Raw genomic sequence first — 12,470 nt, 5'->3', positions numbered from 1 at the left:
ACACAGCTGAGTTCTAAAGACCTTTAAAAAAGAACTAATACCAATACTCTTTAAATTATTTCATGAAATAGAAAACGAGGAAGCACTTCCAAACTCATTCTATGAGGCCAATATCAATTTAATTCCAAAACCAGGTAAAGACATATCAAAGAAATAACACTTCAGACCAATGAACATAATGCAAAAATTCTCAAAAAAAATTTGGCAAATCAAACTCAAAAACATATTAAAAAGATAGTGCACCACAATCAACTGGGGTTCATCCCAAGGATTCAAGGTTGGTTCAACATACGGAAATCAAAAAATGTAACTCACCACATCAATAGACTTAAAGATAAGAAATATATGATCATCTCAATAGATGCAGAAAAAGCATTCAACAAAAATACAGCACCCCTTTATATTCAACACACTAGAAAAACTAGGGATAAGAGGAACATATCTCAACTTCGTAAAAGCTATCTATACTAGGCCCAGGCCAACACATTCTAAATGGAGAAAAATTGAAAGCATTCCCTCTAAAACTGGAACAAGATAGAGATGCCCACTTTCACCACTTCTGTTTTACATAGTTCTTGAAACACTGGCCAGAGCAATTAGAAGAGAGAAATTAAGGGATATGGATAGGAAAAGAAGAACTCAAATTAGTACTATAGGTTGATGATATGATTCTGTACATAGAAGACCCAAAAATTACACCAGCATACTTCTAGAACTAGTAAATAAATTCAGCTAGATTTTAGATATAAAATCAACACCAGCAAATCAAAGGCATTTCTGTACATCAGTGACAAATCTTCTGAAAGGAAAACTACCTCATTTACAATAGCCTCAAAAAAAAAAAATTCTTGGGAATCAGCTGAATGAAAGAGGTGAAAGATCTCTACAACAAAAACTACAGAACACTAAAGAAAGAAATTAAAGAAGACCTGAGAAAAGGAAAAGATCTAGCTGGGGCTGGGGCTGGGGCTCAGTGGTGGCACATTTGCCTGGCATGTGTGAGGCACTGGGTTCGATTCTCAGCACTGCATATACATAAATAAAATAAAGATCTATCAACAACTAAAAAAAATAAAATAAAATGAAAAGTTCTCCCTTGTTCTTGGATATGCAGAATTAATGTTGTCAAAATTACTATACTATCAAAAGTACTATACAGACTTAATGCAATTCCAATCAAAATTCCAATGACATTCCCTATAGAAATAGAAAAAGCAGTCATGAAATTTATCTGGAAAAATAAGAGACCCAGAATAGCTAAAGTAATTCTTAGCAAGAAGAGCAAAGCTGGTGGCATCGCTATACCAGACCTTAAACTACACTACAGAGCAATAGTAAAAACAGCATGGTAATGGCACCAAAATAGACTTGTAGACCAGTGGTACAGAATAGAGGACACAGAGATAAACCACATAAATACAGTTATCTCATACTACACAAAGGTGCCAAAAACATATATTGGAGAAAATATAACCTTTTCAACAAATGGTGCTAGAAAAACTGAAAATCCACATGCAGCAAAATGAAATTAACCCCCTATCTTTCACCATGCACAAAACTTAGATCAAAGTGGATCAAGGATCTTGGAATTAGTCCAGAACACTGCACCTATTAGAAGAAAAAGTAGGCCCAAATCTCCATCATGTCAGATTAGACCCCGACTTCCTTAACAAGACTCCTAAAGCACAAGAAATAAAATCAAGAATCAATAAATGGGATAGATTCAAACTACAAGCTTCTTCTCACCAAAAGAAACACTCAGTAAAATGAAGAGAGAGCCTACAGAGTGGGAGCAAATTTTTACCACACGCACATCAGATAACCCAATCAGTAAATGGTCCAAGGAACTGGACAGACAAATATATGAAAAAAAATGTTCATCATCTCTAGCAATTAGAGAAATGCAAATCAAAACTACTCTAAGATTTCATCTCACTCCAGTCAGAATGGCTGCTATTAAGAATACAAACAACAATTAGTGTTAACAAGGATGTGGGGGAAAAGGCACACTCCATACATTGCTGGTGGGACTGTAAATTGGTGCAACCAATCTGAAAAGCAGTATGGAGACTCCTTGGAAAAATAGGTATGGAACCACCATTTGACCCAGCTATTCCTCTTCTCGGACTATACCCAAAGGACCTAAAAACAGCATACTACAGGGATACATATAGAAATTTAGTGATCCTGCAGCTAGACAGCCACATCAATGTTTGTAGCAGCATAATTCACAATAGCTAAACTGTGGTACCAACCTAGATGCCCTTCAGTAAATGAATGGACAAAGAAAATGTGGCATACATACACAATGAAATATTACTCAGCATTAAAAAAGAATAAAATCATGACATTTGCAGGTAAATGGATGGAGTTGGAGAATATCATGCTAAGTGAAATAAAGTAATCCCAAAAAATTAAAGACCAAATGTTGTCTCTAACATGTGGATGCTGATCCATAATAGGGGTTGGGGGGAGCATGGGAGGAGTGGAGGAACTTTGAAGAGGATAAAGTTGAGGGAGGGAAGGGAGGGACATGGGTGTAGGAAAGATGGTGGAATGAGATGAACATCATTAAGTACATGTATGAAGACACAAATGGTGTGACTCTACTTTGTACAACCACAGAAATGAGAAATTGTGCTCTATATGTGTACTATGAATTGAAATGCATTCTGCTGTCATGTATAATAAATTAAATAATAGACTAAAAAAGAATTTCCATATCTTGCAAAATTAATATAAATTGTTATGCTCAATTTGGGACCCCCAAAGACCACCAGAGATCCAAGATCAATGTAAGCAGCAAAGAGGTGTTTATTGAGAGCTAGCTCGGTCCTCCCCGTGCACACACAGCAACTGGTGACGCTGAGAGGCCCCAAGCCCAGGGTTTGCAGCAGTTTTATACATTTTTTGGAGAGGGCAGGGACTTCACATACAACATAGCCTCTTTTAGCAAATCATCACACACCGCAGGAAAATCAAATAACAACTCTAAAACATGATTAGCACATTCACTGGCAGGAACAAGTTGGGTAGGGGTGATTGGTCAGTACAAAAGGGGTATTCATTTGAACTGATTGGTTTAAGCCAAGAGGGGTGTACGTGCTGAACTACATGGTTTCCCAACACGTTATCAACCACCATAAACTACTGGGAGGGTCATCTGGCATCCCAGGTATTTCCCTGTCTCATGTTGATTGGTGGCTGCTAGGGGGCTGCTATGGATCCCCACCTAGCCTGACTGAGTCAGGGACACCTGGCACAGCAGATCTCTCCTGTTATTTGTAGATAAACAACTTAGCAGGGTGGGAATGTGCCTAGGAGTGCTCTGTGGGTTTTTCCAAGGACAAAGGCATGTCCCTTCCTTGGACAGGCTTTGCTCTGAGATAGAGGCTGGTTTTTCAAAATCTGAAGTAATTTCTTACATAGTAAATTCTAGAGTAACCATTAATAAAATATAGTGAGAAGAGAAGATGGCCGCTGCACACGGGGGTTGCTGAAGTGCTGAGCGTGGTGCTCAGAGCAGCGGCTTTAATCGAGATTTCGCACAGCGTGTAAGAGCTCCTTTCACCGTTAATCTGTAGCAGACCACTTTGCCAAGCAGCAGGAAGAACAAAGAGATCGAAAAGGAGACGCTTGGCTCCCGGACGCTTTGCCGCCCAGAGCCGCGGGCGCTTTGCTCCCATCTGCTTCCTCTTTCGCTTCGCTCTGGGCAGAGAAGGGGAATGTGTAATCAGCAGTGGATTGTAAGTACCCGAGGCAAAGAAAGCTCAGTGCGCCCTGCCCTTTTTTTTTTTTTTTTTTTTTTGAATATTTTTTATACAGGGAGAGTTTGTGGATTGGGATTGTTGGCTGGGCTGCGGTTTCTGTGCCGAAAATCCACTCCGCGGGAGCCGCCATTTGCTCTCTGCTAGCTGTCTTGATGGCTATGGCTACATTGTCCGGCAGCCGCACCTAGAGGTTGGAGCTGGGCTGCGTGCCGAGCCCTGTCCTCCAAAGGCTGGACCGCAGCCTTGAGCGCCTGGGTCGCCTGTTCGCCGCTGCACCCTCGGGCAGAGCCTGCTCTGGGGTCATTCTGCATCCCCCTGCGAGGGGACCCGTGCTTCAGAGGAGGGAGCCGGAGAACCAGGGCGGCAGCCGAGGCGGCAGCCGCTTGGGCCCCGGGGGCTGGGCACCGGTCGGCGGCGCAGCTACGGTCGCGGACGAGCGCGGCGCCCCTGAGCGTGGCCCTGGGGAAGAGGCGACGGTGGCAGGGTTTAATTTCTAGAAATCTGGACTGGAAACAGAAGCAGCAGTTTGTATAATCCCAAGAACTTGCTTATGCCAGGAAGCTGTAAGGGCAACATGAATATCATTGAGGAGATCTAACATGGCAGCGGGTGGGGAGAGATCAAGTCTCTGACCTCTTCAACTGCACGGGCATAGGGGGCTGTAAATTGTATAAATGCTGTTTGCTCATGATCACTAGGCAATGCTGAGCTGACGTGGATCTGGGGTGTACAGTCTGGGCCCCTCAGAACACACACACCGAGCCCGGATAGGCTGCATTCAAGCTCCAGTTCGCCTGCTTCTTGTGACTCAGCACTAACAATCCCGCTGAAATAACTGGTTGGCCCTTAGGAACTTTCAGAGGTAAAAACCAACCGAGCCTTCATAGGCAGTGGCCACAGGATTGAAACGGGGATTGGGAAAGACAGTCAGGACCCACCCGTTGCATTGGTCACCCGGCAAAGGGAACGAACGGTCACCATTTGCATGTGATACCACCTTGGCAGAGAACTGACGTCACGGGCGGAGGAGATAACTGCATTGAATCCAGCGCAACAGGGCTCCCAGGAGTATTAGACCTGGCATGTAGCCAGTATTGTGGTGAGCGTCACAGGTGAGCGCGGCCTGGCTTGAGGAAACACAAGAGAAGGCCCTAGGCACTCAGGATTGGAGACCCGCCCAGTCTGTGAGGAAGAGCTGCTACACAGTGATTGGTTCCCACCTAGTGAGAGGAGAAGCTTGACCCAGTGGGCACAGCTCCACCTACTGGAAGAGAAATTAATCGAACTCTATGACTGCATTTATTGTTATTATTATTATCTTTTTTTTCTTTTTCTTTTTTTTCTTTCATTTTCAATTTTTTTTTGTTGTTCTTTAACTTTTTTAATGTTTCTAATTTTTTTAATTTTTTTATTTTTATTATTATCATAATTTTTTTAATTTTAATCTTCATTATTTTTATTATCATTATTATTTTTGTAAAAATTTTTTTTTCTTTTCTTTCTTTCTTTATTTTCTAACTTTTTTGTGTGTGTTTTGTTTTTGTTTCTTTTGTCTTTTCATTTCTTTTCAATTTTCTTATTCCCCCTTCCTTGAATTCTACCTGCCTACTCTCATTCTCTTCAGTGACTTCTTCCCTTCCCTTCTAATATCTTTCCTCCCAAGCATCAAATAAATTTATAAGAGTAAACAGTAACTCAGGAGTCAAACAGAACAAGAAGTAACATGAGCAGCATAAAAAAGCAAGGAAGAAAAGGGGTACAAACAATGAAGGACCGCCTAAATATTCAGGAGGACCTAGAGTCAGCAGAAAAATGGTCATATAAAGAACTCAAGGAATACCTTAGACAGATGGAATGGATCCTTAAAGAGGATACGAGACAGCAAATCCAAACAGTGAAAGAACACTTTGAAAATGAATTACATAAACAGATAAAAGAAGAAGTTAAGCATCTTTATCAGGAGATAGAGATTATAAAAAAAATCAAACAATAATTCTAGAAATGAAGGAAACGATAAACCAAATTAAAAACTCAATTGAGAGTATCACTAACAGAGTGGAGCAAGTAGAAGCCAGAATGTCAGATAATGAAGACAAAATATATCATCTTGAAAAGAGCCTAGCCAACTCAGAAAGGCTGATTAAAAATCACGAGAGAAACATCCAAGAGATATGGGATAACATAAAAAAAACAAACCTATGAGTCATTGGGATAGAAGAAGGTACAGAGATTCAAACCAAGGGAATGAGTAGCCTGCTGAATGAAATAATTACAGAAAACTGTCCAGAAATAAAAAAGGAAACGGATATACAAATTTTAGATGCATACAGGACACCGAGCACACAAAATCACAGTAGACCAACACCAAGACACATTGTTATGAAGATATCCAATATAAAGAACAAAGAGAAAATATTAAAAGCTACAAGAGAAAGGAGGCAGATTACATTCAGGGGTAAACCAATAAGGTTAACAACGGATTTTTCATCACAGACGCTGAAAGCGAGAAGATCCTGGAACAACGTATTTCAAACACTGAAAGACAATGGATGCCAACCAAGAATTCTGTATCCAGCAAAATTAAGCTTCAGGTACGATAACGAAATAAAAATCTTTCATGATAAACAAAAGCTAAAAGAATTTGCAGCCAGAAAACCAGCATTGCAAAGCATCTTGAGCAAAACACTACACGAGGAAGAAATGTAAAACAATAACCAAAACCATCAGTGGGAAGTGCCTCTATAAAAACAGAGGGCGGGGGGGAAGCTAACCATGGAGAAACAAACTAAATTAAATTAAAAAAAAAAGAAGATAAATAATCAAACATGGCTGGAAGTACAAACCATATATCAATAGTAACTCTAAACGTTAATGGCTTAAACTCTCCAATAAAGCGACATAGGCTGGTAACATGGATTAAAAAAAACAAATCCAACAATATGCTGCCTCCAGGAGACACATCTGATTGCAAAAGACATACACAGGCTGAAGGTGAAAGGTTGGGAAAAAATATACCACGCACACGGTCCTCATAAGCAAGCAGGGGTGGCCATCCTCATATCGAATAAAATCGACTTCAAGACTAAGTTAATCAAAAGGGATAAGGAAGGACATTATATACTGTTAAAAGGAACCATTCACCAACAAGACATAACAATTATCAATATTTATGCACCAAATAATGGTGCTGCGACGTTCATAAAACAAATTCTCCTCAAGTTCAAGAATCAAATAGACCACAACACAATAATTATGGGTGACTTCAACACACCTCTCTCACCATTGGACAGATCCTCCAAACAAAAGTTGAATAAAGAAACTATAGAACTCAATATCACAATCAACAACCTAGACTTAACTGACATATATAGAATATATCAACAATCATCAAGTGGATATACTTTTTTCTCAGCAGCACATGGATCCTTCTCAAAAATAGACCATATATTATGCCATAGGGCAACCCTCAGTAAATATACAGGGGTGGAGATAATCCCATGCATTTTATCTGATCATAATGGAATGAAACTGGAAATCAATGATAAAAGAAGGAAGGAAAAATCCTACATCACATGGAAAATGAACAATATGTTACTGAATGATCAATGGGTTACAGAAGACATAAAGGAGGAAATCAAAAAATTCTTAGAGATAAATGAAAATACAGACACAACATATCGGAATCTATGGGACACAATGAAAGCAGTTTTAAGAGGGAAATTCATCGCCTGGAGGTCATTCCTCAAAAAAAGGAAAAACCAACAAATAAATGAGCTCACACTTCATCTCAAAGCCCTAGAAAAGGAAGAGCAAAACAACAGCAAATGTAGCAGAAGGCAAGAAATAATTAAAATCAGAGCGGAAATCAACAAAATTGAAACAAAAGAAACTATTGAAAAAATTAACAAAACTAAAAGTTGGTTCCTTGAAAAAATAAATAAGATCGACAGACCCTTAGCCATGCTAACGAAGAGAAGAAGAGAGAGAACTCAAATTACTAACATACGGGATGAAAAAGGCAATATCACAACAGACGCTACAGAAATACAGAAGACAATTAGAAATTATTTTGAAAACCTATATTCCAATAAAATAGAAGATAGTGAAGACATCGATAAATTCCTTAAGTCATATGATTTGCCCAGACTGAGTCAGGAGGATACTCACAACTTAAACAGACCAATATCAATAGATGAAATACAAGAAGCAATCAAAAGACTTCCAACCAAGAAAAGCCCAGGACCGGATGGGTATACAGCGGAGTTTTACAAAACCTTTAAGGAAGAATTAATACCAATACTTTTCAAGCTATTTCAGGAAATAGAAAAAGAGGGAGCTCTGCCAAATTCATTCTATGAGGCCAACATCACCCTGATTCCGAAACAAGACAAAGACACCTCAAAGAAAGAAAACTACTGACCAATATCTCTGATGAACCTAGATGCAAAAATCCTCAATAAAATTCTGGCGAATCGGATACAAAGGCACATCAAAAAAATTGTGCACCATGATCAAGTAGGATTCATCCCTGGGATGCAAGGATGGTTCAATATACGGAAATCAATAAATGTTATTCACCATATCAATAGACTTAAAGATAAGAACCATATGATCATCTCAGTAGATGCAGAAAAAGCATTCGACAAAGTACAGCATCCCTTTATGTTCAAAACATTAGAAAAATTAGGAATAACAGGAACTTACCTCGACATAGTAAAAGCTATCTATGCTAAGCCTCAGGCTAGCATCATTCTCAATGGAGAAAAATTGAAAGCATTCCCCCTAAAATCTGGAACAAGACAGGGATGCCCTCTATCACCACTTCTATTCAATATAGTTCTCAAAACACTGGCCAGAGCAATTAGACAGACAAAAGAAATTAAAGGCATAAAAATAGGAAAGGAAGAACTTAAATTATCACTATTTGCAGATGACATGATTCTATACCTAGAAGACCCAAAAGGGTCTACAAAAAAACTACTAGAACTAATAAATGAATTCAGCAAAGTGGCAGGATATAAAATCAACACACATAAATCAAAGGCATTTCTGTATATCAGCGACAAAACTTCTGAAACGGAAATGAGGAAAAACACTCCATTCACAATATCCTCAAAAAAAATAAAATACTTGGGAATCAACCTAACAAAAGAGGTGAAGGATTTATACAATGAAAACTACAAAACCCTAAAAAGAGAAGTAGAAGAAGATCTTAGAAGATGGAAAAATATACCCTGTTCATGGATAGGCAGAACTAACATCATCAAAATGGCGATATTATCAAAAGTTCTCTATAGGTTTAATGCAATGCCAATCAAAATCCCAATGGCATTTCTTGTAGAAATAGATAAAGCAATCATGAAATTCATATGGAAAAATAAAAGACCCAGAATAGCAAAAGCAATTCTAAGCAGGAAGTGTGAATCAGGTGGTATAGCGATACCGGATTTAAAACTATATTACAGAGCAATAGTAACAAAAACAGCATGGTACTGGTACCAAAACAGGCAGGTGGACCAATGGTACAGAATAGAGGACACAGAGACTAATCCACAAAGCTACAACTATCTTATATTTGATAAAGGAGCTAAAAGCATGCAATGGAGGAAGGATAGCATCTTCAACAAATGGTGTTGGGAAAACTGGAAATCCATATGCAACAAAATGAAACTGAATCTCCTCCTCTCGCCATGCACAAAAGTTAACTCAAAGTGGATCAAGGAGCTAGATATCAAATCAGAGACACGCCGTCTGATAGAAGAAAAAGTTGGCTCCGATCTACATATCGTGGGGTCGGGCTCCAAATTCCTTAATAGGACACCCATAGCACAAAAGTTAATAACAAGAATCAACAAATGGGACTTACTTAAACTGAAAAGTTTTTTCTCAGCAAGAGAAACAATAAGAGAGGTAAATAGGGAGCCTACATCCTGGGAACAAATTTTTACTCCTCACACTTCAGATAGAGCCCTAATATCCAGAGTATACAAAGAACTCAAAAAATTAAACAATAAGAAAACAAATAACCCAATCAACAAATGGGCCAAAGACCTGAACAGACACTTCTCAGAGGAGGACATACAATCAATCAACAAGTACATGAAAAAATGCTCACCATCTCTAGCAGTCAGAGAAATGCAAATCAAAACCACCCTAAGATACCATCTCACTCCAGTAAGATTGGCAGCCATTATGAAGTCAAACAACAACAAGTGCTGGCGAGGATGTGGGGAAAAGGGTACTCTTGTACATTGCTGGTGGGACTGCAAACTGGTGCGGCCAATTTGGAAAGCAGTATGGAGATTCCTGGGAAAGCTGGGAATGGAACCACCATTTGACCCAGCTATTGCCCTTCTCAGACTATTCCCTGAAGACCTTAAAAGAGCGTACTACAGGGATACTGCTACATCGATGTTCATAGCAGCACAATTCACAATTGCTAGACTGTGGAACCAACCCAGATGCCCTTCAATAGATGAATGGATAAAAAAAAATGTGGCATTTATACACAATGGAGTATTATACAGCACTAAAAAATGACAAAATCATGGAATTTGCAGGGAAATGGATGGCACTAGAGCAGATTATGCTTAGTGAAGCTAGCCAATCCCTAAAAAACAAATACCAAATGTCTTCTTTGATATAATGAGAGCAACTAAGAACAAAGCAGGGAGGAAGAGCAGGAAGAAAAGATTAACATTAAACAGATACATGAGGTGGGAGGGAAAGGGAGAGAAAAGGGAAATTGCCTGGTAATGGAGGGAGACCCTCATTGATATACAAAATTACATATAAGAGGTTGTGAGGGGAATGGGAAAATAAACAAGGAGAGAAATGAATTACAGTAGATGGGGTAGAGAGAGAAGATGGGAGGGGAGGGGAGGGGAGATAGTAGAGGATAGGAAAGGTAGCAGAATACAACAGTTACTAATAGGGCATTATGTAAAAATGTGGATGTGTAACTGACGTGATTCTGCAATCTGTATTTGGGGTAAAATTGGGAGTTCAAAACCCACTTGAATCAAATGTATGAAATATGATATGTCAAGAGCTTTGTAATGTTTTGAACAACCAATAAAATAATAATAATAAAAAAAATAAAATAAAACATAGTGAAAATTTTTAAGGGAATTAGTTAAGAGAATTTCCATTATAGTAGAAAATCAGGGCTGCTACCCCCACCACAGGCTACAACTCCATCAGAGTGCACAGGCCTGGGGACAAGACTGCCTCCAATTAGAATTCAGAGGGGAGATCCAGGGCTGGGGTTGTGGCTCAGTGGTAGAGCGCTTGGTAGCATGTGTGAGGCACTGGGTTCAATTCCTGGCACCACATAAAAATAAAGGTAAATAAAATAAAATAAAAGTATGTTGTCCATCTACAGCTACAAATTTTTTTTTAAAAAAGCGGGGGCAGAGAGAGACCCACTGTGGTTTCCACAGGCCAGGCTGATGCTGCTTGGAGCCTGGGAGTCAGGCTGCCCAGCCGAGCCCTGGTGGTGTCTGGTTTCACAGAATGACAACTGGAAAGATGTTTACTTCAAGATGAATTGTACCATGTGTCTGTCTGACCATATCTAATTTAAATAACATTTAGAGGAGAATATGGACATAAAACATTAAAAATGATGCAGGTTTCAGTCAAGATTTGGGAGGTATTGAATAGATGAATGTATTCTGCATACAACAAGGACCTGAGGGAGTCCCCAGTGTTTGTACAACCCCCCGCCTGAGCCCACGAAAATTTACTTGTTGAAGTTCTAATCCCAGTGTAACTGTGTTTGGAGACAGAGTATTTAAGAGATAATTGAGACTAAATATGGTCAAAAGAGTGGAGAGGAGGGAAGGAAAGAAATAAAAGGAAGGGAAGGGTGAGGTGCACCCCAAAATCAATAAAACTGGTGCTCCATAAGATGAGTAAAAGAGATCTTCCTTTCTCTCCTCCTCCTTCTCCTTCTGCTTCTCCTCCTTCTCTCTATATATATATATTAATATTTCCAGATCATGAACCCACACAAAAAAGGTTAGATTGCTACCAAGCAGCACAATATCCCACTTTGGGAAGAAGAGATTAGGACTCAAGTTGTTATTGGGCAGCTGTAACACTGCCTGGGAGAAAGGAAGCCAGGCCATAATGCTCTCTGCTCCAGAACATTTGAAAACAAATTGGTAGAAAAATGGGTTTTATTCAAACTAGTTTTGAAGGAGGATGAAAAAAAACAAACAAACAAACTTGTTTCAAAAGTTTCATCTCCAAAATCCCTGAAAATAAGCCTGATTTTTAAAGAAGAGGCAAGGAAGAAACACGGGCAGGAAATATACCTATAGAGACTTAGAGATCCTGCAGCTCGACAGGCCTGAGTAGGCATCTCTGCTCCCGTCTTCTGTGGAGACTCCCTGGGTGGGGTATCTGGCCTTTAGCTTCCTCCTTCAGCAGAAGAATATATTCCAATTCAGGGAGGGAGTGCCCCTCAAAGAGTCTGATTCAAAATTGGAAGGTGTTTTAGTCAGCTTTGAGTCACCGTGACCAAAAGAAGTGACAAGAACAAAATAAAGGAGGAAAAGTTTATTTGTGTTTTCGGGTTTAAAAGTCTCAGAGTCTAGACAGCCAACTCCACTACTCAGGGCCTAAGGTGAAACAAAACCTCAGGGCCGAAGGGTGTGGAGGGGAAAATCATCTCAGGTCATGGTAATCAGAAAG

The 12,470-nt window shown here is 39.5% G+C and overlaps 1 long non-coding RNA gene across 1 annotated transcript; it reads right to left on the bottom strand.

Annotated features, from left to right (window-relative positions):
- Positions 1–2,796: 2,796 nt before the first annotated feature.
- LOC139706045 (uncharacterized) lies at positions 2,797–5,819 on the bottom strand. The gene is made up of 2 exons (XR_011707763.1): positions 4,768–5,819; positions 2,797–4,331 (listed from the first exon to the last, which is right to left on the bottom strand). It is a non-coding gene; the product is annotated as an uncharacterized lncRNA (long non-coding RNA).
- Positions 5,820–12,470: the final 6,651 nt, after the last annotated feature.

The sequence above is a fragment of the Marmota flaviventris genome, chromosome 6, assembly GCF_047511675.1.
Source record: "Marmota flaviventris isolate mMarFla1 chromosome 6, mMarFla1.hap1, whole genome shotgun sequence".
Classification (NCBI taxonomy): Eukaryota; Metazoa; Chordata; class Mammalia; order Rodentia; family Sciuridae; genus Marmota; species Marmota flaviventris.
This window is presented reverse-complemented; position numbering and strand designations above follow the sequence as displayed.